At 47.7% G+C, this 23,676-nt stretch overlaps 1 protein-coding gene across 5 annotated transcripts in view; it reads left to right on the top strand.

The window, feature by feature from the left end:
* The first annotated feature begins 1,018 nt into the window (after nt 1-1,018).
* Chd7 (chromodomain helicase DNA binding protein 7) overlaps nt 1,019-23,676 on the top strand; it is a 183,986-nt gene continuing 161,328 nt past the window's right edge. For 4 of the 5 annotated variants that reach the window (XM_076563932.1, XM_076563930.1, XM_076563931.1 and 1 more), the window contains exon 1: nt 1,019-1,334. The gene's annotated coding sequence lies outside the window, so the exon portion shown is untranslated. Of the gene's footprint in view, nt 1,335-1,948; nt 1,987-23,676 lie in introns of those variants that run through there. The other variant, XM_076563929.1, reaches the window with a different exon arrangement.

The following is a 23,676-nucleotide window of genomic DNA, read 5'->3' as shown; positions in this document are numbered from 1 at the left end:
TTTAAAAGTCAGGGCAACCCTTAACCTAATGAAACCATCTTAGAGTTTACAATTGTGGAGTGTTTTGGAAACAAAAGGTGTTTAGTAAATGTGTAAATATCTATTACACAAGAGGGAAATTCACTAAAAAATTTCTTCAAGGTTAATATTCATCTTATAGCGGAAAGATAAATGGGCAAGAAGGTCGGATAGTTAAAGCTAGGAGATCATATTTAGTGCCACATTGGCCAAGGAATGATAAAAACACTCCAGTTCTGACACGTTTAAAAATGGGCACACATCCTATTTCTTTGTTTCATAACCACTGCGCTATCCCTTCTTTTTTTTGGCATGCTAACAAATTCAGCCCAAATCAACGTCATGTAGTTCAACTTTTTGATTTAGTGTCGGATCCGGCTGTCCTATCACCGAGTACGTCGGCAAAAGCAAATTGGTGAAGCAAGGATGAATCTATTTGAAAGGAAAGGCGTCCATCCTAGGCATTTCGTGTGGGAAAACCATCTCAAGTTGAAGGATAATTACAGAAGAGACACCCAAACACCTCCAGCCTCCTCCGTCCGCACGGCGCTGGACACCCCTCGCGGTGGCCGGGGCTCACTACGGGCTACGGGCCCCGGCTTCCTGCCCCAGGGCGGCGGAGCGCGGCTCCGGGAAGGTGCTGCGCGGAAACGTGGCACCGTCTGCACCCGCGCCCGAGCGCTTGCGGCAGCCGGCCGGAGAGGTTGGGGCGGCCGCGCACCGGGACCGACACTCGCCCGCTGCGCCGGCGCCCGGCAGGACGGGAAGGGGCGGCCGCCCGCGCCGCGCCGCCCCCTTCTCTCGGCCTCTCCGCGGCCTCCGCCACCCCGGCCGAATTCTTGCATAAATTATGCCAGGCGCGCCTGACGTCAGGTGGCGGCGCGCGGGCGCGGGCGCGGCGCGGAGGGAGCCGGCCGCGGGCGCGCGCGGTCCCGGAGGCTCGTGCGCGTGGCGTGCAGGGCGCGCGCAGGCGCTGGCGTGCTGGGGCCGCGGCGGCGGCGGCGGCGGCGGCGGCAGCAGCGGCGGCGGCGGCGGCGGCGGCGCGGGGGTTGAGCCGTGGTGGTGCGGACGCGCTCGTGCTCGGGAACTATCGGATTAAACTTGAATCGAGTGGAATTACACAAAGGAGCGCCGCGGAGGAGGCGGCCCGGGGACCCGGAGACCCAGCAACTCGCCAGAGCCCCGTCCGCGCGCGGCCAACTCCGCGTCCGTGGATCAGCCCCCGGCCGCGGCCGCCGAGCCAACTCCGGAGCCGCTCTGCGTTTTGTTCCCCACGGCGCGCGGCGGCGGACCAGCCCGAGCGAACGAGCGAGCCGGTGAGCGCAGACTTCCCCGGCGCCCCCGGGAGGGGCGGCGGCAGGAAACCGCGCCGGGCCGGGCCGCGGCCGCGCGGAGTTGCGAGCGGGGAGTTGGGCGTGTGCGGGGCGCGGGGAGAGGCGCGCGGGGGCCGCGGTCGGCAGGAGCGCAGCGCCACCCGCCCGGTCGCCCGCGGGGCCCGAACCCGCGGTCCCAGCGTCGCCCGGTGCCCCAACTTTTGCCTGCGTCCGCGGGGCCGGCGGCGGCGGGGGCGCGCGGGGCGGCCGAGGGTCACTTCCTCGCATGTAAATGGCTTTTTGTTGTGTTGCCGGCGTCGGGGGGGACGGGGACAGGAGGGAGCGTGTCTGCGCGCTGGGGAGCGCGAGCGCGTTTCCTCCCGCCGGCACCGAGCACGAGTTGCCGGCTGCGTTCGAGAGAAAAGGGAAGGAGGAAAAAGTTGGGCTCCAACTCCGGCGCGAGCGGCGGCGGGCGCGCGGGCGCGGGGCGCTGAGCGCGGGGCTCGGGGACGGCGGCGCCCCCCGCCTCGCCCCCGCCCCCCGCTCCGGCCCGACCACGCCGCGCTCGCCGGGAGCGGCGGCCGCACCGGCGCGAACAAAGTGCGTCCCTGCGGGCGCGGCGGCGCCAGCCCGCGCGGGGACGGCCACGGGCGAGGTGGGTCGGTGGCAGGGAAAGTGCGCGGGGCGCCGCGTGGGGCGGGGGCGGGGGCGGCGCGAACACGCGGCGCGGGGGGCGTCCCAAGCCCAGCCGGCGGCGGCCGCGGAGTTCCGAGCCCGCAGCCCGGGGCTCCCGGGGCTCCCCGGCAGCTCCTAAGTGCCGGAGGACGAGAAGAAAGGGAGCCGGGCCGGGGCGAGCGCGGGCGGGCGACCGGGGGACCCCACCTTGCCGAGCTGGCCCGGCCGCAGGCGGCGGCATAATAGCGACTTTAATCCTCGATCCCAACTCGCGTCCCCGCTCCCCTCCCCCCAGCCTGTCGGGGGTCCGGGCGGGGGCGGGGGTCGCCAGGTGGCCCCGGAGCGGCGGGGTTGCGCGATGCCCCCGCGGAGAGCAGGCTCCGAGCGCCAGCGGCCGAGGTGGCTGGAGGCCGAGCGGTCAGCGGGAGAGGAAGGAGGGCGGCGGGGGACGCGTTGTTTGTTTGCTTCGCACCGGGGACAGGGCTCGCTGGGGGCGCGGGGCGCGGGCGGGGCGCGACGGGGCGCGGTGCGGGGTGGGCGAGGCGGCGCGGGGCGAGCGGTACGGGGAGGGGGCGGCCGGCTGGCGGGGGCAGGGGACTGACTGGTCAGGAGGCTCCGGGGAAGGAGCGGCCGGCTCCGAGCAGCCATCATTCCCGAGCAGCCTTTCTCCGGATGGCTCTGCCTCGAGGAGCCCCGCGCCGTGGGAGCGCACCCCAAACTCCAGCCCGGCAGCCCGCTTTGTGAGCGCCCCCGTGGAGCGGGCGGCGCGGGGAGTGCTGCGGCCGGGCAGTACGGTTCTCCCAGGAGGTCACTTTTAGAGACTGTTCACGCCTCGGTTTTAAACTAGTTTTTTTTTTTTTTTTCTTCTTCCCTCTTCTGAACAGACAATGGACAAAAGAAAAGTAGCAACCCACATGGAGAGTTTCCTTTGAATTGCTAGAATTAGATACACTATCCAGCTCTCCACTTGCTAAGTATACTTTTTAGTTTGCCGTTGTATATTATCTAACAATCGATTTAAATAACTTACTTAAACTGTGTCTGTCTTCTGAGCTGGATCTCTGGAATATATTAAATAATTATTTTTAAATAATTTGTGAGAGCCCTGGCTTTTATTTTTATTTTTTTAATTTTAAATTGAAGCGGTCTTTGCAGTGGGCGACACCTTCCTAAGGGGTCCACTGTTACTTTCCCCTAATTCTCTTTCAGTAAGAGGGAGAATACTCTTCATATGTGTTATAATCAGCAGGAGAAAAATACATCTCTTTATTTCCTCACAGATCTGTTCTGACGATGACAAAAAATCTTAGTGGCGATGACCCAGCAGCTCGGTACCTGATTTATTCCAGTTATAATTACGTTTCGATTACAGTAATGTCTAAGAAATAACTTGAGCAGTGGTTTTATGAAGTTGCATCCTCCCCAGCCCCCAGAGTACATCTGTCGCGCAGTGTTTTTGTCTCGCTGTTGCACAACAGAAAGCCCTCCAGTCTTTCCCCTAAAATGGCAGCTTTCATCTGACTGGGGCCCATTCATTGACAACGATAATAAAGAGGCTGAAAGCTAGATGCTCAGGGCACAGAGGACTCACAGGACTCGGATTGCCTTTCTAGGTGATAAGTAGGAGACATTTTAAGTCTTCCAGTTTGCTTATGAAAAGTTTATTTTCTCTGAAAAACTGCAAGAAAAAAAACAGAGTAAAAAGAAATATTGGAAATGGAAAAGGACTTGATCAGTGAATTTTAGGAGCTATTTAAAATGATTTTTTTTTCTTTTTGTCCACTGAGTGGATATGGCATTCCCTTTCCCTCTTTCTGGTAATCTGCTGATTAAGGGACATAATGGATTTTTGACAGGCTTGTAACAGGTGAATTTCCTCAGTGTGACACTCAAGATTTGAGGTTGTTTCCTAGGAGTCTGTATTTGGATTATTTATATTCTCTCACCATTCTGCCCCCCCCCCCCAATCTCCAAAACGGGACAGATTAGTAAGTTTGAAGTTTATAAATTTTATCCCATGTTTATGCTTTCAAAATTCAAAGAGTTTCTAGATAAAAAAAAAAAATAAGTTAACTTAAAAACTTACGTGAATTCCAAGCTCTGGTTAAGCTGGCTTAGTCAGTGGAATTATTTTGACGTCAGTTTTAAAACTGATTCCTTGTCTATCTCTTTAACACAGAGGACAGAATAGGGAAATGGTATGTAGATGATAGTTAAATCTCAACTTTTATTTTTCTCTTTCAAGGAAAAAAATAAACTAGTTACCCCACCAGCCCAGTTTGAAAATGTAGATGCCAGCATAAATGCAGTCAGAAACTCGGTGTTAAAATAGTGCTTTAGTGGATTCATCTAGGCTTGGTCTAGTTTTTTTACCAGTTTGACTTATGGAATATTTCCAATACTTTCTCTGAAGGAAATGTTCTCTGTTAGCCTTGGTTTTACCGAGAGGTGGGCACGGTAAGCTCCTGTGTGATTTTAAGCATCAAGGACACATTGCCACCTTTTCTGCACACTGACACAAAGTCAGGAGCTGAGTACTTCCAGCTTCTCAGCAGGAAACAGGGATACGCCTGCCTGTGCATCTGCTGTATAACCGACCCATAGTGCAATGCGGGAGTCAGGTTTGGGACAGTTCTTTCAAACCTGGGATTATATTTTATTTGCTGTGCGTGATCGAGTTTGCATGCCCATTCAGATACCTTCCATTTAGTTAATTTTCCTTCTTTCTATACAAGCCTTCCACTGTGGAACTCTGTGTAAGAGGCAGGACTTTCCCTCTGGAAGTTTATTCTCTAGCAGCAGAAAAACTTCTTTTTGCTTGTCTTGACTCCAAGATGAACCATGTAGGTGGTAGTTCTTTTTCTTTCTTCATTATCCAAATGGGGCCTTTTGGTTTCATAGCAGACACTGGCTGTCTCATAAACAACTCCTGGAAGTCAGGCATCGCAACAATGAAGGTTCTCAGGCCTGAGCAAAGTGTGCAGTTAGGAAGAATGGCATGTGAAAGTTGTTCTTAAAGAAGTGATTGCTCCCCGGATTCAGGTGATTTCCATGGAAGACATGCATACACTAAACACACTTGAAAGGGTCGGGAAGTGAGTGCATTGGAGAGGTAAAGCTGAGACTGAAGGAACGTGCTGGTCCTCTGTGGCTAGGAACTGTCTCACTCATAGACACATATGTGTGTCGTTTAGAAGAGTTATTCTTTTATGCTATTTAAAAAGTAGAACTTAACCTTCTTGTTTCTTCACTGGTTTCTAAAGCCATTTCAACTATTAGTTGTAAGATAAAATAGTCTTCTACTTTCTTTTTACAAAATTTTTATTTCTTTTTTGGTGTTTTGCCTGCATGTATGTCTGTGTGAGGGTGTTAGATCTCCCAAAGCTGGAGTTCCAGACAGTTGTGAGCTGCCATGTAATGCTGGAATTGAACCATGGTGCTGGGAATTGAACCTTGGTCCTCTGGAAGAACAGCCAGTGCTCTTAACTGCAGAGCCATCTCTCCAGCCCCAGTCCTCTTAAGAAAACTGTGCTTAGTCTTCCAAAAATCTTTGACAATCGAAGACAACTGGTGGTGTTTAAAATTCAAAAAATGGGAGTAAATATCTTTTTTTCTATAAAATGCAAAGATGTAATGGCTTACTTCAGTGGGTATCACTCGTTGCAGATATGGCTGAAGGTCAGAGGAGATTGTGGTGGAGGGCAAAAGCAGGAATGGTAATTAAAAACACTGATTGTGTCTTTTATCAATAGCTTAACATTTTTAAGTGAAATCAGCTGTGTTGTAATGGAAAGCACCAATCATAAAGATACTGTCCTATAGAATTTAATGTTACAGTCACTCGAGCCTTCGGATATTTGGAGTGTGAGGACCTTAGAGAGCCTGCTGAACTTTCTGACTTCGGAGATGAAAAAAGTAGGGCCGAGAGATGAATGAAACAAGCTGCTGCTAGCTGGCCACCCAGTTCCTGCAGCGCTCCCCCAGGAGCTCCTGTCTCAAGGGCCTAGTGTGGTGTGCTGTGTGGGAGAGGCGTGAGCTCATCTGCTGGACAACCGCCTTAGCACTGGGAGAGTGGGCCCTTCTTCAGGGAATGACTTCAGAGTACCTTCTGTCTTTGGAGTTCTGAGGCACGTGAGAAGCAGGCTCCTAAAAGCTCTCTAAAATCAGTGGTAGTTTCCTCCACTGTGTTAGAATCCCCCCACCCCCATGATTATCTATTTTGAAAAAAGCTGAGATAATTATTCCAACATTTGATTACCGTTTTCAGTATAGGGTCATGTGTTCATCACCCTAACTAGATGCTGTATGTTTTACTTGTCAGACATTGCAAACATGAGTGTTCTCTCAGAGCTTTGTTTTGTTTTGACTTTGAAATGAAGAAACATACTTTGGTGGGTAAAAGTTGATTGGTTGTTGGGTGTGTTGGTAGCTGTTGATGTTGAATTAAGTAGATACTTTCTTAGTGGCCATTTGAGCCTCACGTTGCCTGTATAGGCAATAGGCTTGGCTTTCTGGACTCTTGTTAGGTTTTTCTGTTGTTTGGTTTTGATTCAGCTGTTTTTTGGGTACCTACCACAGGTACCCAAAGGTAGTACAGACTGGGAACACAGTGGTGACATGAGACGCTTGGTAGAGCTTCAGAAAGCCAAGCTCCTGTGAGGTCAGGTGCTGTAGACACTGGGAAGACAGTTTCACCCCAGAATTCCACCATTATGTGGGCTTAACCACTGAGAAATGGCTTTAGCATCGCCACATCCATGAGGATGTGACAGGCAGTAGTGTCCTCTGACCTGGGGGAGGTTGCAGTTTTAAGCCATCATGGAGCTTTGAGATGAGACCCGAGGGGCAGGTGGCATCCAGCTTGGGCAGCATTGACAAGATATGGAATTTGGGATTTTTTAAAGAAAGTACTGAATATTAAACATTATTGACATGAACAGAATTGTCAGTGGGATGAAGTGAGTGGGTGGGTAGGTGGAAGGAGACTAGAAATGTAGGCAATATCCTGTCTGCTTTTATTGGGATTAATGCCAGTATAGACTAGATTGGTGTCCTTGGAGGTGGAGAGCAATGGACAGATGTGAGATATTTGTAGGAGTTCCAGTGAATCAGATCTGAAGATAGATGGATGTGTCCTGGAAGAGAGGTCTCTGGGGATGTCCGTTTCTAGCACATCGCCCGCTTGGCTGGCTGGTGATGCTATTCATGGAGGCAGTGGGCACCTGATGAGGATGGCATGCAAGAAAGAAGTCCATGAGTTCTTTGAGCATATGACTGAGATCACTGATCCTGACTGTGGATTGGGTAGCTGCTGCTGTAACCTTCTTTCCATTGTTAATGGTATTCCAGACTTCCCAGGCATCATTACTGCCTTCCCCTCAAAGATGTTAGTGTATGGTAGACCCACTGGGGTAAGGCTCAGGGTGATGGGAAGGGGGTGGTAACCATGGCAGCTGGTCTGATGTGTAGCATTTCTGTGTTACTAGCCTAACATGGACACTCTGTAGGAGTTGTCATCAGAGGCTGAGCACGAATCCTGTGGTAACCGGACGTGGCCACGTTTGCCCTTCTCTGTCTTCTCTTCTGGAAGCTCTTTTCAGTTGCTTGTTATGTATTCAGACAAGGTCCTTGGGCTCCCAGAAGATAGCTCGTGGGTGCCATGTGCTTTCAGGGCTGTGCTTCTCACGTGGACGGGGTTAATTGCGTCCTACGTGGGTGTTGTAGAAATGAGTATATTATTTAAATAACTGGGGAAAAATAACAGCCTTGGCCTGAATGCTTACCTGGTGTTTAGTGGAGTATGTATAAACCAGTTTAATATGTAAATTGTCTTCACAGACACTTTGCTCAGTTGTGGAAAGTGGATTCTATACAACATGGTTGCTTGTGGCAGAGGAGAGATGGCAGTTGACAAATCCAGAAAAGCTTCTGAATAGTGTGGACTTTAATAATATATGAGCTAACACATTATGAAAATCCTGAATATTAACCGTAAAACAAACTTTTTGTTGCTAATTGTTTTGGGTTGGTTTTATATATTATTTTACTTAGTTATTGTCTGCAAATGAAGATGTCTTCCCTGGAACTTAGTATCTTTGTTTGAGGGTCTCTTAATATAAAACCTCAGTGCTCTGACATTTCAGATGCCCCGGGCCAGCTCTTCGGTGGGAGTGTATTTCTGGTACTGTTTCTTCCACTTCCTCGTTTCAGCTTTTTAAAAACTCCATTAAGATACCTTCTTTTGTTTGATTTAGTCAGTAGTGTGTTTTCGAGGTTTGAGAGGTCATTTGTACCTGAGCTGTAGGGCAATGGGGAGGTGCTTGCCATCTCACCTCCTGTGGTGTGGGCCTTAGTGGGCTCAAGAAGTGAGTGTTTGCTTGGGGGGCTGTCTCTTCTCTTGGCTTCAGCAACGACTCAGGAGGCGGCAGAGGTCATATGGTGGGTTTGAGTTTTACACCATGTATTTATTTTATCGATACAGGGTCAGGCATAGAGCTACTGCTACTGAGAGGGACTGCAGATGACGTGCACTTCATGCCAGCCTTTGTGTGGGAAACAGCTAGGATCAGGTGTGTGCTAGCATTGGCGTGTAGCTTCTTTTTGGGAACGTCATCTTTAACAGGCTGGCAGTGCATCTGATGAAGGCGGTAGTTACTTTGCTAATTGTTTTTTCCTGGTTCTGCAGCAGGTTGGGGACTACTAACCTTTAAAGGAGTGCACTGTGCCTCCTATTCATTTTTTCTGAGAGACTGGGACACCATAGAAATCTGTTTTGTTGATATTTAAAACAATTACAGGTGTGCATATTATTTAAACACACCTAAAAACCATTAAGTATGTTTAACATGAGCAGGTAAACAATGAGATGTCCCTTCAAGAATAATAAGCATACATTTAGCTTCCAAGGCAGTGTCTGCTAGTGTTCTAGGTGAGTAATACAGCCCGTTTCATCATAGCTCTACAACGAGAATATGCCTTAATATCCGATGCATTTTATAGTGTTTGGGCCTGACAATTACTTTATGTATGGGTGGGGTCTGTGAACTGTTAACCATTGATCTTTAGAGGGAACGTAAAAGCCTCCATTGTGATAGTTTATATATTCTTATGTACTTGACTTTGTTTGTGTTTGAATTTTTTGCTTTAATCACTTGCAGATATGTAGATCATATCAGAAAAAACATGCCAACCTCCTGAAAGTTTCAAAGTCTTGATTAAATTGTGTGTTGAGCATTGAAGAAAAACAGAACAGGTTCTTAAAAGATAACAATAATCATAAATGTGTCTGCACGCGCATGTGCATGTGTGCACATATGTGACTATGCCAAAAGCATGTGTGTAGAGATCAGAGAACAACGCATAGGAGTCAGGCATTGAGTCCAGAACCTCACATAGTAAACATAGGCTGTACCACTGAGTTACACCTTATAGCCCATGCTGTGTGTTTTAATGGGTCTTTTGATGACTCATCTAGAGCAACTCCAGGTATTAGGTAGAGTTACCTCTGTTTTGCAGCTGAAGAGACTGAGGCTTGAGAGTTTAAGCTCTCTGGAGCTATCCCACTGCAGTCTGTGGTGGAGGAACTTGAATCCTGATTGGCTAAATTCTAGCATTTGAGCTAATGTGGCCCCCCCAGACCACCTTCACTTGCATGGGATAAGAACAGGTGCTTTAAAAGTATGACCAACACCCTACAACCACATAGCATATCCTTTTGCTGAGTCTTGCCAGCTGGGGCTGTTTCTCTCTCTGCTGCCTATTAGCACTTGGTATATTTGTGGCATCTTGTGATGCTTTGGCACAGAGTGTTCAGAGTCTGTGCCTTCCACCCTCAGGATGCTTCCTCGTCAGTAGAGAAGAAAACGCTGGTGGAGGACATGCACACATGCTCTGTGGTGACTGGAAACTTGAACTCCGAGGCGAGGAAGACTAGATATGAATCATAAAAATGGAGATTCTGATACAGCCATGCACCCAAGGATATGGTGGGATCAAGGGTGCTGCTCACTGTGCCAGAAGCACGTGGTAAAGCAATATGGCCTATCGGGTGAGCAGCTGTTATTTTTATCAGCCGACCTTTAGTCACTGAACCCATGAAGCCATGTGTCTTAAGTTTAAAAATTATTACGTTTATTCAGTGTGTGTGTGTGTGTGTGGGGGGCATGCATGTGTGCATGCATGCACATGCCACAGTGTGCCTGTGGAGGTCTGAGAACAACTTTAGGTTGGTTCTCTCTTTCCATCATGTGAGTCCTGGAGATTCAAACAGGTCATCAAATCTGGCAGCTAATGTCTGTACTTTCCGAGCAATGTTGCCGGTCTTTGATATTGTTTTTAATTCCAAAGGTTCCCCAGACTGGTCTTGATGAGTAGACGAGAGTGCATGGCCTGCAGTGGTGAGGGGCCACACAGTTTTCCTCAGACTAGACATTGGAAAGTTCATGCCTGCACGCACTGTCATCCGGCAGGATGACCAGATGGCGGTTACCCGATCCTGCTGCTGTTGGTCACACAGAAATGACTCCCAAGTCTCTGGTTCTGAAAGGGACAGTGTCGGGAGTAGTCGGTTTTCCCCAGCTTCACAATGCTCTCTGCATTGAGTTATGGCTGTCTTTCTAGAAACTAACCGTTCCTCCTTTCTCCTAGGCCTGCTTTTCTTCGAATAGTGGGTGACATTGTCCCTTCTGGCCAGCGGCCTGGGCAGGTTCAGCTAGTTCTGAAGTGTAAATGTCTGATTCTGTCAGAGACGCAAGTCTCCAGGAGCTGTAGGTCCTCCAGGCTCAGAACAAAGGACTTACTCCTCATTTCCAGACTTCTGATTATTGTGTGAGGAAGGGGTTAGACATAGAGGAAGTTTGGGGCTGGAGTTTAGAATGTGAATGGCAGCTAGAACATGAGGGAGCTTCATTTTCAGGAACGAGAAGACTTAGTGAAGCCCCCAGAGAATGATCCTGCTTCCTAGACTGGGACAGAAAATGAAAGTTCTTAAAAAAAAGACTGGTGGTCCACGGGATTGATCCAAATAGCTGACATTTATGGAGCATGGACTTGGTGCGTTAGCATTTTACTAAGCTGTCTACACAATCAATTCTCGCTGGGTCCTGAGGAAGGATTAGGGAGAATGCTGAGGTAGGAATAGTAATTGTCATTTGATATGGGATGAAATGTAGTTTCAGAGATTGTTTGATATAATTTTCCCCATTCACAGTATTTAATAGGTGTAGCGGACTGGAGTGAGGACAGGTACACTTGCCAGCCTGTGGCACCGTCAACTTCCTCTGTAGAAAGACCTTTGGATGTTCCTATCAGAACAGCCCAGATCTTAGAAGGATATGAAGAACAGACCGAGTTCTTGTACACCTGTGCTTTTTAGAATAGTTCCTGGACAGAAACTGTGGGGCTGAAAGTTGCCTCTTAACGGATTTTAGTCTGTGAGGCCCCTCTCCTCAGATGTCATATCTTATCAGTTGCAGACACTTCAACCTGAAAGACACAGGCTCATCATAAAACGTGCTGTGTGCTGGCCTTGTCCTCAGCGCTCAGTCTAAGGCACAGTGAGTGCTGAATTATTTAGCTTAGTGCAGACTGGTTTTTTGAAGTTTCTCCCCAGCACTTATCCAAGGGGTAATTCGCTGGGCATCTTTTTCTCACTGCGTCTGGCAGAGTTGCTCAGGATACTACAAGGCTTGCAGTGCTGACACTCCATCATTCTGGTCCTTGGTATGAGCACTGACTTGTGAGTATGGAGCCTCTAAAATACTTGTAGACTGCTTCTGCTAACACGGGACAACAGACCATCTCCACCACCTTACACACAGTCGAAGACAGTCACCTGCCACATAATGACATTTGATCTGTGAAGGATTGCTTATATAGTGCATCATTTTACCCAGTGATGTCAGCCATCTTTTCCTAAGTATACCTTAGCTGCTCACAAAATACCATCATCCAAGGAAGCAGCTCTCGGAATTTATCCCCGTCCTTCAGTGACACTTGCATAGGTGTGTAGAGAGTTACATGTGTAAATCTAGACCTGTCAATTTATTTATTTATTTATTTAGACAGGGTTTCTCTGTGTAACTTTGGAGCCTTTTCTGGATCTCATTCTGTACACTAGGCTGGCCTTGAACTCACAGAGATCCACCTGCCTCTGCCTCCCTAGTGCTGGGATTAAAGGCGTGTGCCACCACTGCCCAGCTAGCCCGCAGATTTTTAAAAGGAGTGATACAATTTTGAGTGGCGATACTATTTTCCCAAATAGAAACAATGTTTTACAGGGCTGGTGAGATGGCTCAGTGTAAAGCCACTTGCGGCCCAACCTGGTGGCCTGAGTTCATTTCCTGCAAACCACATGGTGGAAAGAGAAACTAGACTCCTTCAGGTTGTCCTCTTATCCCCACATCTGTGTGTGCCATGTGGGAACACACACACACACCCCCACCCCCACCCCCACACGCGTGCACACGTAAAAAGTTGTAAAAATACCTCTCATAGTGTATTTCTGGCTTTTGTACATTTATAGTACTGTCTGTGAGGATTGAATACACTGTTATAAGCTCAAATACATTGAGTTCCTAGTTGAAACATAGATTTTTGATACCCTTAAAATTTAATCCTTGTTTCAGGAGTGTTGACCTTCAGAGTTCCATTTATCTAAATTACTATTTATCATTACCACTTTCCCACTTATTAAAAAACAAAGCAAATAGGGGCTAGAGAGAAATAACTCAGGAGTTAAGAGCACTGGCTACTCTCAGGGAGGACCACAATTCAGTTCCCACCAAATGGCAGCCCACAATTGTCCTTAACTCTAGTTCTAGGGGACCTGGTGTCCTCTTCTGGCTTTGTGGGTACCAAGCATGGAGGTGGCTTATATACATGCAGGCAAAACATGCATATACAAAAAAATAAAAACAAATCTATAAAAAATAAGCTTCTGCATGAAGCACATATCTAGTTTGTGAGGAACTCTGAGGATAGACTGGGATGTTAAGAGTCATTCTTTTTAGTTGTGAGTGCCCAGCAGAAAAAGGAAACCTTTGTATTGTCAAATGTATTAATAAGGACAAAGCTGACTGCAACAGGTGATTTCTTGACTTTTGAGCACACAGGTAGGGGCTCCGCTCTGCTTCCTTGCTTCATTCAGCCGGAAAGTCTTTACCTTAGCCTTTGGATGACCACAGGCTTTGATGGCGAAGGAGGGCTGGCTAGTCTGTGGGGGCATCACAGAATTTCAGGCTTGTTTACACCTTGGAGAGTGGCTGACAGTTGACTGTCTTTCTCCATTGCTCAGTATTTCAGAACTCAGAGATGAGCTCCCATCATGGGTTTACCGTGCGTGGATCACCACACAGCACTCACACTGGTCATACCTGTATCAGGCAGACCAGGTAGACTAACTGTCCACTCTGGCTCACTGTTGCATCCGGTCATCGATTTGATTTGTTTCACCTTTAATCAGGATGGGAGAGGGTCCTGAGAAGATACGCTTCAAGGCACTTAAGGCCAGAGTTCAAATTCTTGTAAAAGTTGCCTGTGTATTTCTCACAGAAAAAGCAGACTCTTCCTTGGCAAGTCAGCTTTGTTGAATTAAAGTTTCCCCGTGTTTTCTGGAGTCTGGTGTTTACTGATTGTTTCTGATGTGCTCCTGATTGCACCCATTTTCCTGACTGCTGTTATCTAGGCCATGGTGAGGAGTCCCTTGGGGCCCTGAGTTTTCTCCCATGCTGCCTCTGGCTACATCTTTCTCCCTGCACCTTCCTGTCTACTGGGGTTTGCCTGTGACCTTTTTTTGGTCCGGTTCAGGTTCATAGTGTCAGCTCTTGTTGCCATTCGTAACCCCACAAACACTCTAGAAGATGGCTTGTTTTTTCCAGTGTGTATGCTTTGGAAGCTGAAAGGATTCAGAAAAATGGATCCTATATAAATTGTTACAGTGTATTGGAGATGTTAGGAGGGATGTTACTTTCTTACTTCAAAGTGGGTAATTTGTAGCCATTCTTTGGCAAGCCAGTTAACATATAATGGGAAAGTGAGTAGCCAGGTAAAGTGCTGTTAAGACCTTGGCCCTCCAGGATAAGTAACTTTGTATTTATTGATACCTTTTATTCTTATTTCTGCCACGGCCTAATTAGGAGCTTGTTTCCAGGGTAGTTCTGATGTGTGGTAGATGTATGCAAAGAGAAATTGATAAGTGGCAGCTTCTATTGGGAACAATTTACTCACTGTAAGCCAGCATGATTTCTCAGTATTTAAAAAAGCTGTTTGAGGTAGTCCAGTGAGTGGGTAGTGCAGGGCTTGTTAGTGTGATGCTGCTAGGGCCAGATGCTGATGTTCAGGTAGAAGAGAAGCAGTTTCCTTTCAGTCTTGGGTTTACTGCTCACCCATCTCTGGTACTTGTTTTGGACCTTGATGAGCCGGCCGTTGGGGTCCTGAGCCTTCCTCATGCAGCCTCTGTCGGCAATTCCTTTTCTTCTGTACGCGGTGTTTTACCTCTGGCTTTCTACACATCTGCTTCAGGATCACAGCTTCAGCTCTTGTTTCCAATGTGACCCCAAAACTATGGTTTTCAGTACTACACGAAAGACACCATCTTTAGCATTCCAACCTGTCTGTGAAACAGCACAACCCCTCCTTCTTCTAGAACTATAACAAAAGTCCACTCTTGGCTCTTGTTCTGGATCTTTCCCTGCGCCCACCGTGGCTGCCAGGCACAGGCAGCTGCGTAGCTGGGACCTAACACATCTGCAGCACTCCACGTCCTGTGCGCTGGGTCCTTGTGTTTTCCCTTGGCACCGTGGGCCTTTGAGAGCAGAGTTGCAGGCTGTTTAGATGTTACCATCACCGCTCTCTCTCTGCCCTGGGAGAGGACCTATTCGGGGGAACCTCCCTTGCTTCTTGCTTGCTCCTGTGGAGGGCGTCACCCTCCCTCCCTCACACCTGTGTCCTGGAGGCCTGCTGTTGTGGCTGTGCAGTTGTGGAAAAGGGCCCTTTGTGCTCCTGTAACCACAGAGAGAGGACTGGCTTCAGTTCTCCTCCTCCAGGAAAGGCTTATGGGGCCTTTGCCATGGAAAAGGCTCCAAGTGCTGTTGGGTCAGGTAGTTTCATGTAGAAGTTCCTTATCGTAGGCACTAGGAGGTGGTGGCCCCTTTGTGGCCCTCTCCCAGCTGGTTCAGAATGTGGGTAGGGAAGAGGAGGTAAGTTATTGTGGCCCCATTACCACATTCCTGGCATCTGATTAGAACATTGCTAACATTTGGTTCTTACAGTATGCTGTGGGTTAATCTAGTGACCTGTGGATCATCACCACACTGCCATATTTTAACATGGTGTTAACAGGAAACCGGAAAACCATTCGTGGAAGATCTGGGGAAGAGCCAGGTGCTGAGGGGAATTGTTTCCAGGAACTGGACTGTACAGAGACATGTTAGGGCTGTGGTCCCTTTGGCTAAGGCCCACAGGGAGCCAGAGAACTTGCTTTGCCAACGGGATTTTAGGAATGAGCTTCGGAAAGCCACGCTCATCTAAATTTTCACAAATGTGAATTTCTGCAGAGAGGTCCATGGCCCTGTCAGTTCTAAGAAGAGAGCGAATGAACCCAGAGATATGGCCATTAAGACCAGGGGAAGATTCCATGTTTTCAGATATATGTCTTTGCAGGGCAACGGACAGTTTCTGTGTGGGACTTACAGCATGATCTTTTTGGCACTTGGAAGCATGAATATGCCTGGTGGAAGCCAATTTTATGAGCTTCCAGAATTCTGTGCAGAGATGTAGGATGTTCTTGCTGACCTTTTGGTCTGACTTTACTGTTGTTGAAGGCATGCTGGTGTAAAGTGATGGCTGTGCTAATCTCTGGGAGCTACTGGAAACGTTTCTCCTTGCTTGGAAGTGCAGGTTAACATGTGGACACATGGGTGACGAGGGTGCCGTGTGTGAAGAAGTGCGAGGAGAGTATACTGAGGTGTGGTCAGTGTGCTAGCAGTGAAGACTGAGTCAGGAGGGAGACTGGGCCTCTCCTGATAGAATGGAGAGGTAGCAGTAATGTGAACAAAGTGATGAGTGGCCATCACCCAAAGGCCCTGGTAGGAACCAGATAGACCACCCAGAACAGCCTGCAGGGGCCAGGGCAGGGCTTCGTGTCCCGGTGGCCTCTCCTAAGGGTGGCTTACCTGGAGCTGTGGTCCTCACCGTTGCCTGCTCCTCCTCCTCTCAGGCTTCAGTCCCAGGAGCCTCTTTGTGAGGCAGGGAGTGCTGGCCAGGAGAGGGGCAGCAGTTGGAGAGGTGGGAGAGGGTTGGCTGGGGTGCAATTGGAAGGTCAGCCTGGACGAGGTCCTCAGTGAGGTTACATGGTGGAAATGGAGATGAAAGGTTAGTTTGGCAATGTGTGATGGATTGCACTTGGAGAGAGACTAGAGGCAAAAAGTCAGAGGCTGTTGAAATAGCCCAGCCAGGAGGTAGTGGAGCTTTGAGGGTTGGGAAAACGAAGTAGATGATCTGCAGTGGCGAGTGTGTGGGGGTAACCTGTGACTCTCAGGACCGCCTTAGAGTCGGATGATACCTGAGTGTACCCTGAGAGTTCAGCCTCCTAGGAAGACAGGAAGGGAACATCAGTGGTGTAGACGGGGAGAACATAGTCCATTACTAAACACAAAAACTTGTAAATTATGGGCATAATTTATGCTAGGCTTGATAGTACTTGTCTGTAACTATAATGCTTGGAGGCTAGGCAGGAGGGTAACCGTTAAGTTAGAGCCTGGCTCGGGCTACATTGCAAGACACATGCATTCTCAAAACGAAAACCTCCAAATTATTAGTGAAAACCCCCCTCTTATCAAATTTTGAACATTTAAAATATTTTTTTCCAGAGTGTGATGAGACCTATTACCTTATTATTGCCAGAAGTTTAAAATATACAAACCTTTAGGAAGGCCATGTATGTATGAAGATGTTTATATATGGCCACAGCAGTGTGTCAGTCACCTGTCCCAAGAAGCAGTCAGGAGGCCTGTCAGCTGTTCCAAGAGAGCAGCCACCCTGAGAAGTCGAGGGTGGTTAAATTTATGCCTTATTATGTTAGAATATCATGTAGACATTGCAGATCACGCTTCGAGGGAAAGACAATATGTTAACTATAGTTCATCATTGTAGGAAAAGTACATCAATTTGAAAAATGGATAGTTTTAAGGACTGCTGGTTTCACTTAGTTAAGAGCTGTGATTCTGAAGTTGACCAGCTCTGCTTTGAATCCCTACCAAGCTGTCTATAAGCTGTGGCTTTGGACAAATGACTGATTAGTTCCACTGAGCAGGGACAAGTCACATCGCTTAGGACTCGTTTCTTCACCTGTGTGAATGGGGATTAATCCAGTAGTTCATCTACACACCCTGCTCTGCCTCCTGCAGTGTTAGCACTGAATATATCAACTGAGCTGCGGGTAGTTTTCATTTACTATTTATTTTCTTACCCTTTATACTTAGGAAATGTTATACTGAGAGGATTGTAAAATCAGAGAAGCCAAATGACACTCTATGGAAGAATTCATAGTTTTTCATCACTTTTGTGTATAAACAGGGAATCTTTTGTGTTTTAAAAATAAATTTAACAGATTATAGACATGAAAAATAAATTCAACTTTGCCTTAAGGTTCTCCTTTTCCCACCTTAGATTGGTTGACAGTATTTGAAATATTTTTCTTACTGAAAGAAATTTCCTTCTGTTGGCAACTGAATTTAAAAGACCCCTGCCCATGTTTGACAATCAAAAAATAAAAAACAAAAGCAAAACCAAGCGTTGTCTTTTTATGTTTCTGTAGATGAGATCTGAATCTGTAATATTAACTGCATTTAGCACTCAGGTTTCAGGCCCATTTAATACTGGCTTCTGTATGTCTGACTAACTTTAAATACGGAAGCATGATCTTGGAGATGGAGCAGGCTTTGGAGACAGCAGTACCTTAGAGTTAAAAGGTTTACTGTGTCCTGGCAGGAGTCTGTGTAGGCTGTGAGGGAAGGTTCTGGGATCTTGGAATTGAGTCTTCTGTACTGGAGAAACACATTTGAGCACACAGTCTGGGGACACTTTTCAGGGTAAAACACACACACACACACACACACATACACACACACACACACGTCTTTTACACACACACACACACACACAGTCTTTTACACACACACACACACAGTCTTTTACACACACACACACACACACACACACACACAGTCTTTTTCCCTACTGGAGGGCAACAGCTTTTCTCAGAAAGTCGCTTCAGGGATTTTGTCCCCTTCAGAACGCTACCTTTAGTCCCCTCTTGTGTGGTCTCTATTATCTTCGGGGCAGACAGGGCTGTGAGAAGAGAGAAAGCAGTGACAAGGTGACGTAGCCCCGAGTTCATCACCAGTAACTGGGTCAGTGGTCACACAAAGCCCAGGCCACAGAATCTGAACATAAGCAGCTCTGTTTTATTTCTGTCTTGCACTAAATTTAAGAAGGCATCAACTACAAGATGTGTCCTTTCTACTATATTTATAAAACAACAAACAAAAATGCTTTTCTTTTTTCTTTTTAGTAATGACTTCTTAGTTTGCAATCACTTTATTTTACATTTTTGCTCATAGAGTAAAAGAAAACTTATTTGAATATATTTGAAATGGAAACTTAAGGCAAAAGTTCTGTCACTTTAATCTCTCCTGGTATGGTTTCGTACCCTGTAGCTCCTGTCAGGCACAGCACATGGTCCACAGCACACAGCACACGGTGTAGCATGGATGGACTTGCTTCTGTAGGACCCTGCTTGGCGACTAGACCTAACCCTGGCAGGTAGTGAGCAGCTCTTTATAGCGTCACTCTGCCAGGTGCCGTCAATACCCTGAGTGCCGTAAAACAGTATCGCCAAGGTTGTTTGCAAGGGTGATGCCAGACTCTATTAAAATTAACCGTAGAGCAAGAACTACACTGTTAGCCACCACGAGTGGGTATCTGAGTATAGACGGGAGCTTTAGCACTAGGCAGTACCTACATTTATATAAAGTAGGAAAACAGTTCCTGCCTGTAAGTTTAAAATCAACTACTCAGGAATACAAAGCAAGAAGGGACCCCATAGCTTTTGTATCTTGGATAATCTGAGAGGTCTGTGCGTTAGGTTAGTATAGGGTCAAGACGTGGCAGCATGAGGGCCTGGTTTTAATCCTCAGCATCCATGTGAAAAGCCAGGCATGGCTGTTCATGCTTGTGAGGGAAGTCCGGTTCCCAGAACCCAGTGGCTAGCCAGCCTAACTAACACGTGGTTAGAGAGAGACCCGGTGAAAAGGAAAGAGAGGAGACAGGAATAGAGGAAGACACTGCCTCAGAGCTTCTGTGTATGTGCACACGGGCTCTAACACGTCCCTCCCGGACAAGGAAAACGAATATAGGTAGATCATTTCCTACAGACTTGATGTGTGGTAGTAATGTTAGATATTCCTCCCCCAGCAGCCATAGAGAATGAGTTCATGTAAAATGACCGTCGTTTCAAAAAGTCGAGACTGTCTCGTTAGGGGGTGTAAGAGGAAGCATGGCTTGAGTGCTGGAGCTGAAGGCTGCCTGGGCTCAAAGCACGGGGTTGGATTCCTGCTGCCTGGGGACAGTGTCTTGGTGCTGCCGTTTGCTTGCTTATGAACAGGGTAGTGAGTAGTGCCTTCCTCTAGTGGCCTGGCGTACACTGAGTGTATATGCTAGAACGGTGCTAAGGATCAGTGTTCTGACTGCTGCCTTGGCTGTCAGAGACCAGAGCATGCTCAGTGGAGGGGGAGGATTATTGGGCTTCAGTGTCCTTGGGAAGCCTGGAGCTTTCTGGTAAAGCTGGCAGGTTCTGCCTCTGAGGCACTGACATGAGCAGTGTACGGTGAGAAGAACTGGACGTCAGTGTTCTTGAAGAGAATCATGAGAGGGAGATTGTGCTAACCACCTGTAGGACACCTTACTGCTAACATCTTGGTCAGAGTCCTTTTCGGTTCCCTTTTTGTCTGGTGAAATATTGAATGAGCTCAACACTAACCAGAAGAGCTGTGTGAAATGTAAGGGGCCTTCCTCCACCTCAGACTCATACATTGTAGGAACCAAATATTTGTTGCCACCCCAAAGCATGTGACCACTCAGATGAACTCAGAATTGTGAAGTAAATTCAGAATTGTGCACACTGATACCTTTTGTTGGGGGCATGGAGACAAGGTCTCACTACGTTGCTCTGGCTGGCCCGGAACTCACTATGTGAATCAGGCTGGTCTTGAACTCAGAGATCCACCTTCCTCTGTCTGCTGAATGCTTGGATTAAACGCTGTGTCAACACATCCAGCCTTACACCTTGATGTCTTAACTATTGTTTCTGGTTACCTAGAACCCTTTCCTTCTTTCTCTCTCTCTCTCTCTCTCTCTCTCTCTCTCTCTCTCTCTCTCTCTCTCTCTCTCTTCTTTCTTTCTTTCTTTTTTTAAAGATTTATTTATTTATTATGTATACAGGAGAGGGCACCAGATCTCATTACAGATGGTTGTGAGCCACCATGTGGGTGCTGGGAATTGAACTCAGGACCTCTGGAAGAGCAGTCAGTGCTCTTAACCTCTGAGCCATCTCTCCAGCCCCACCCCCCCCAGAACCCTTCCTATGACACACACTGATTTTTATTTTTATTTATTTTATTTTATTTTTTGAGACAGGGTTTCTCTGTGTAGCTCTGGCTGTCCTACAACTCGCTCTGTAGCCCAGGCTGGCCTCAGACTCACAGAGAACTTCCTGCCTCTGCCTCCTGAGTGCTGGGATTAAAGGTGTGCTCTCCCACTGCCCAGCAACAGTCACTCTTTGCGTGGGCTTGACCTCAGCTGTAACCAGCTCTGTATCTTATTGCTGTGGGGTATGTGCGTCCCCTCCTTCCCTCCTGGAGCCTCTGTGCTGTCGGGTGGCCCTGGAGAGGACACAGGGAATTAGAGCAAAAAGCAAGGCAAAAACCTCAAGGACCTGTCCTCATCTCCTGTCCCTAAGCTCCCGAGTTGAGGGATCAGCCCTCTTGAAGTACTTTCTTAGCGCCTAATGGGCTAGTGAAGTGGGTAATTTTCTTTGATTGCAGTTGTTTGATAGCTTCCAGTTGTTTCAATGGAAATATTTTACATTTCAAAAGATTAGTTAGCACTTGGACAATGGCTGGGGGTGGGGGTGGCGGTGGCGGGGGAGCTCAGGAAGACCTTACTGACTGCTTCTCACCTTTGCAGTTCTAGGTCTGCTGGGCTCTGCCTGGGCATCTTACTGGGTTGTGACCTTGGGAAAGCTGCCTCGTCCCTGAAGAGGGCACCGGTGCCTGTACGTGTATTCTAAAGGACAGCCAAGGCAGCGGTGGGGCAGCTCTGGTCACTTGGCATTGCCACCAGACTTTTCAGAAATGGTGGCTGGCTTCTCAGATTTACAGCAGTCTGTCTGAATTACATCTTAGTGTTTGATGAGAGTAAGTTTCGTGCATATGTTTAGGCTAAAAATAATCTAAGGGACACAATGCATTATTTTCCAACATGAAATTGGAGTAATTCAGAATGCCATCTACAGTAGCTAGCAACAATTCAAATAAATCAGCAGACTGCAGGTAAAATTAGGCTGGGGGGGGTGAGAATAGATGAATAGATGAGTGAATGAATATGAATGTGAATGAAGAGAATGAACACATCTTTAAGTTGCAGCACTGGACTAGTCACTAGCGTGAGAGCGTGTGAAATGCCCACGGGCCAGTGAGCTAGAGACTGGAGAGGTGGGGTCTGGGGTGGAATGGATTCTGACTGTCGTGCTGGTCTTTCGCAATGGTGGTTTTATGTACCTGTACGAAGCCCCTGCAGTCTTTGTACCTTTTGTTTTATTTCCCAAAGTAAGTTTTACAGTTAAGCGGATTGTTTTTCTCTCTGGCTATACTTGCATTCTTAGTTGGGAATGAGTGAAATTTTCTAGAGATTGTAGCTTCTCTGTATAGCTGGATGTGAACTTGGGAAATATTTTCAACCTTTTTCTCTTTTTCTTTAGTGTTAGGTTTTTCATACTTAGTGTGGGCTCAAGAGTGGGAAAATACAGATGTTTAAAACAACCATGTTTCACTTTTTTACTGAGTTTAAGCATCTTTTCTAACTTAGTGGTCACAGCTACTGAAGTCAGGCTGCCTGTGTGTCCCTCCCTTCCACTTAGAAGAACTGGACTCCATTGAACTCTTTGGGCTCCTTATGCCAAGACCCTCTAGCTTGAGTTCTGAGAATGTAGAGACCGATTTTGGTTTTACACTGAGCTTTTCAGTTGCTGTTGAATGGGGCACAGAAGTGACAGAGGATTGGCTTCTATTGTAAGGACCTCAGTTTTCCTAGTGAATCTTGCAGTTATTTGTTGCTCTATGTTACAGATGGTCCTTAAGCTCAGCACTTTAAACAGAAGCCATCTAGTCAGCTTGCAGTCAGTCTGTTGAGTTGTCAGTTTGTACTGATCTCAGCTGGATTCCACCTATGTCTGTGGTCAGCTGGCAGTTAATGATCTCACTAAAGTGTACACACACACACACACACACACACACACACACACACACACACACGGCTGTGTGTCTCTTCTGTTTCACTAGACCAGTACAGGTTGACTCACGTGGCAGGTGGAGGGCAGTCTAGTGCCTCCGTCTCTGGGTCGAGCTTGTCACACGGACAAGTGGCATGGGAGGGAGGCATGATCTGGGAGGTTTTGGATGTGCTAGACTGTCATGACACTGTCTTTCACAGTGTGTGTTCTTTTCCGTCACTCCCAGTTTTTATGGTGGGAAAACACACAATTCACCGTCTTTACTGCCTTGGACTCTCTGGCTCTGGACCAATGCTTCTCTGTCACCACCACCCATTTCCATCTTTTTGGCCCTGTAAAACTGACATTCATTACACAATAATGCCCTACTTCCTCTTGCCCACACGTAACATGCCTTTGGCCAGTGATGGGTCATAGCATTGACATGAGTGGCCCAGGGGAGAACGTGTTAGAATTTGCTGTGTTCGCTTCCTCTCACTGGTTACGGTAGGAAATGAAAGAGAAAAACAAGGGAAGGATGCTATTTGGGCTTTCTTTGGTCTTCCTCATTATGAGTTTTAATTTTGGAAATCCGTTTAGTGTACATTCTTGAAATCGTAGGCTACCATTCTGTCAGTGAATAATTATCCACATTCTACTCCCCTCTGAGGTGAATGAACAGTCACAATGTTTCAGTAGTGAGAGCCACTCATTTCCTTTAGACCCCTGCCCGAGAGAGTGTAACTGCACAGGATTGCTCCGAGCTCCCGGAAGGACTGTCCTACCAGCAGGCTGGCCTCCAGGCCACTGTCTTGTGCAGCTGCCTCGGACCCTCCTCCACCTCCATGACTTTCCTTCTCCACCCTCCTGGACTGTCAGCCTGGGCTGCTCTTCTGCTTATCTGGGCGGCAGCTCATGCCTCCTGGTCCTCAGCTGTCATGTCACCTGGTCACAACGCCGCTCTCACTTTGTCTTTTGGGACCCTCTGCTCATGCGCTCCTGTCTCTCTTTCCTCCCGCACACCAGCTCACACCAGCCGTTCCTGGGGTTGTGCCCTTTTCCTCTATGCAGCAAACTTTCCCCCTATTCAGAGAACATTCTCAGACCTTTGAAAACTTCCTTCAG

This window comes from Peromyscus maniculatus, chromosome 2 (genome assembly GCF_049852395.1).
Source record: "Peromyscus maniculatus bairdii isolate BWxNUB_F1_BW_parent chromosome 2, HU_Pman_BW_mat_3.1, whole genome shotgun sequence".
In the NCBI taxonomy this organism is placed as follows: domain Eukaryota; kingdom Metazoa; phylum Chordata; class Mammalia; order Rodentia; family Cricetidae; genus Peromyscus; species Peromyscus maniculatus.
Note: the sequence above shows the minus strand (reverse complement) of the source record. Positions and strands in the feature narration are given on the sequence as shown.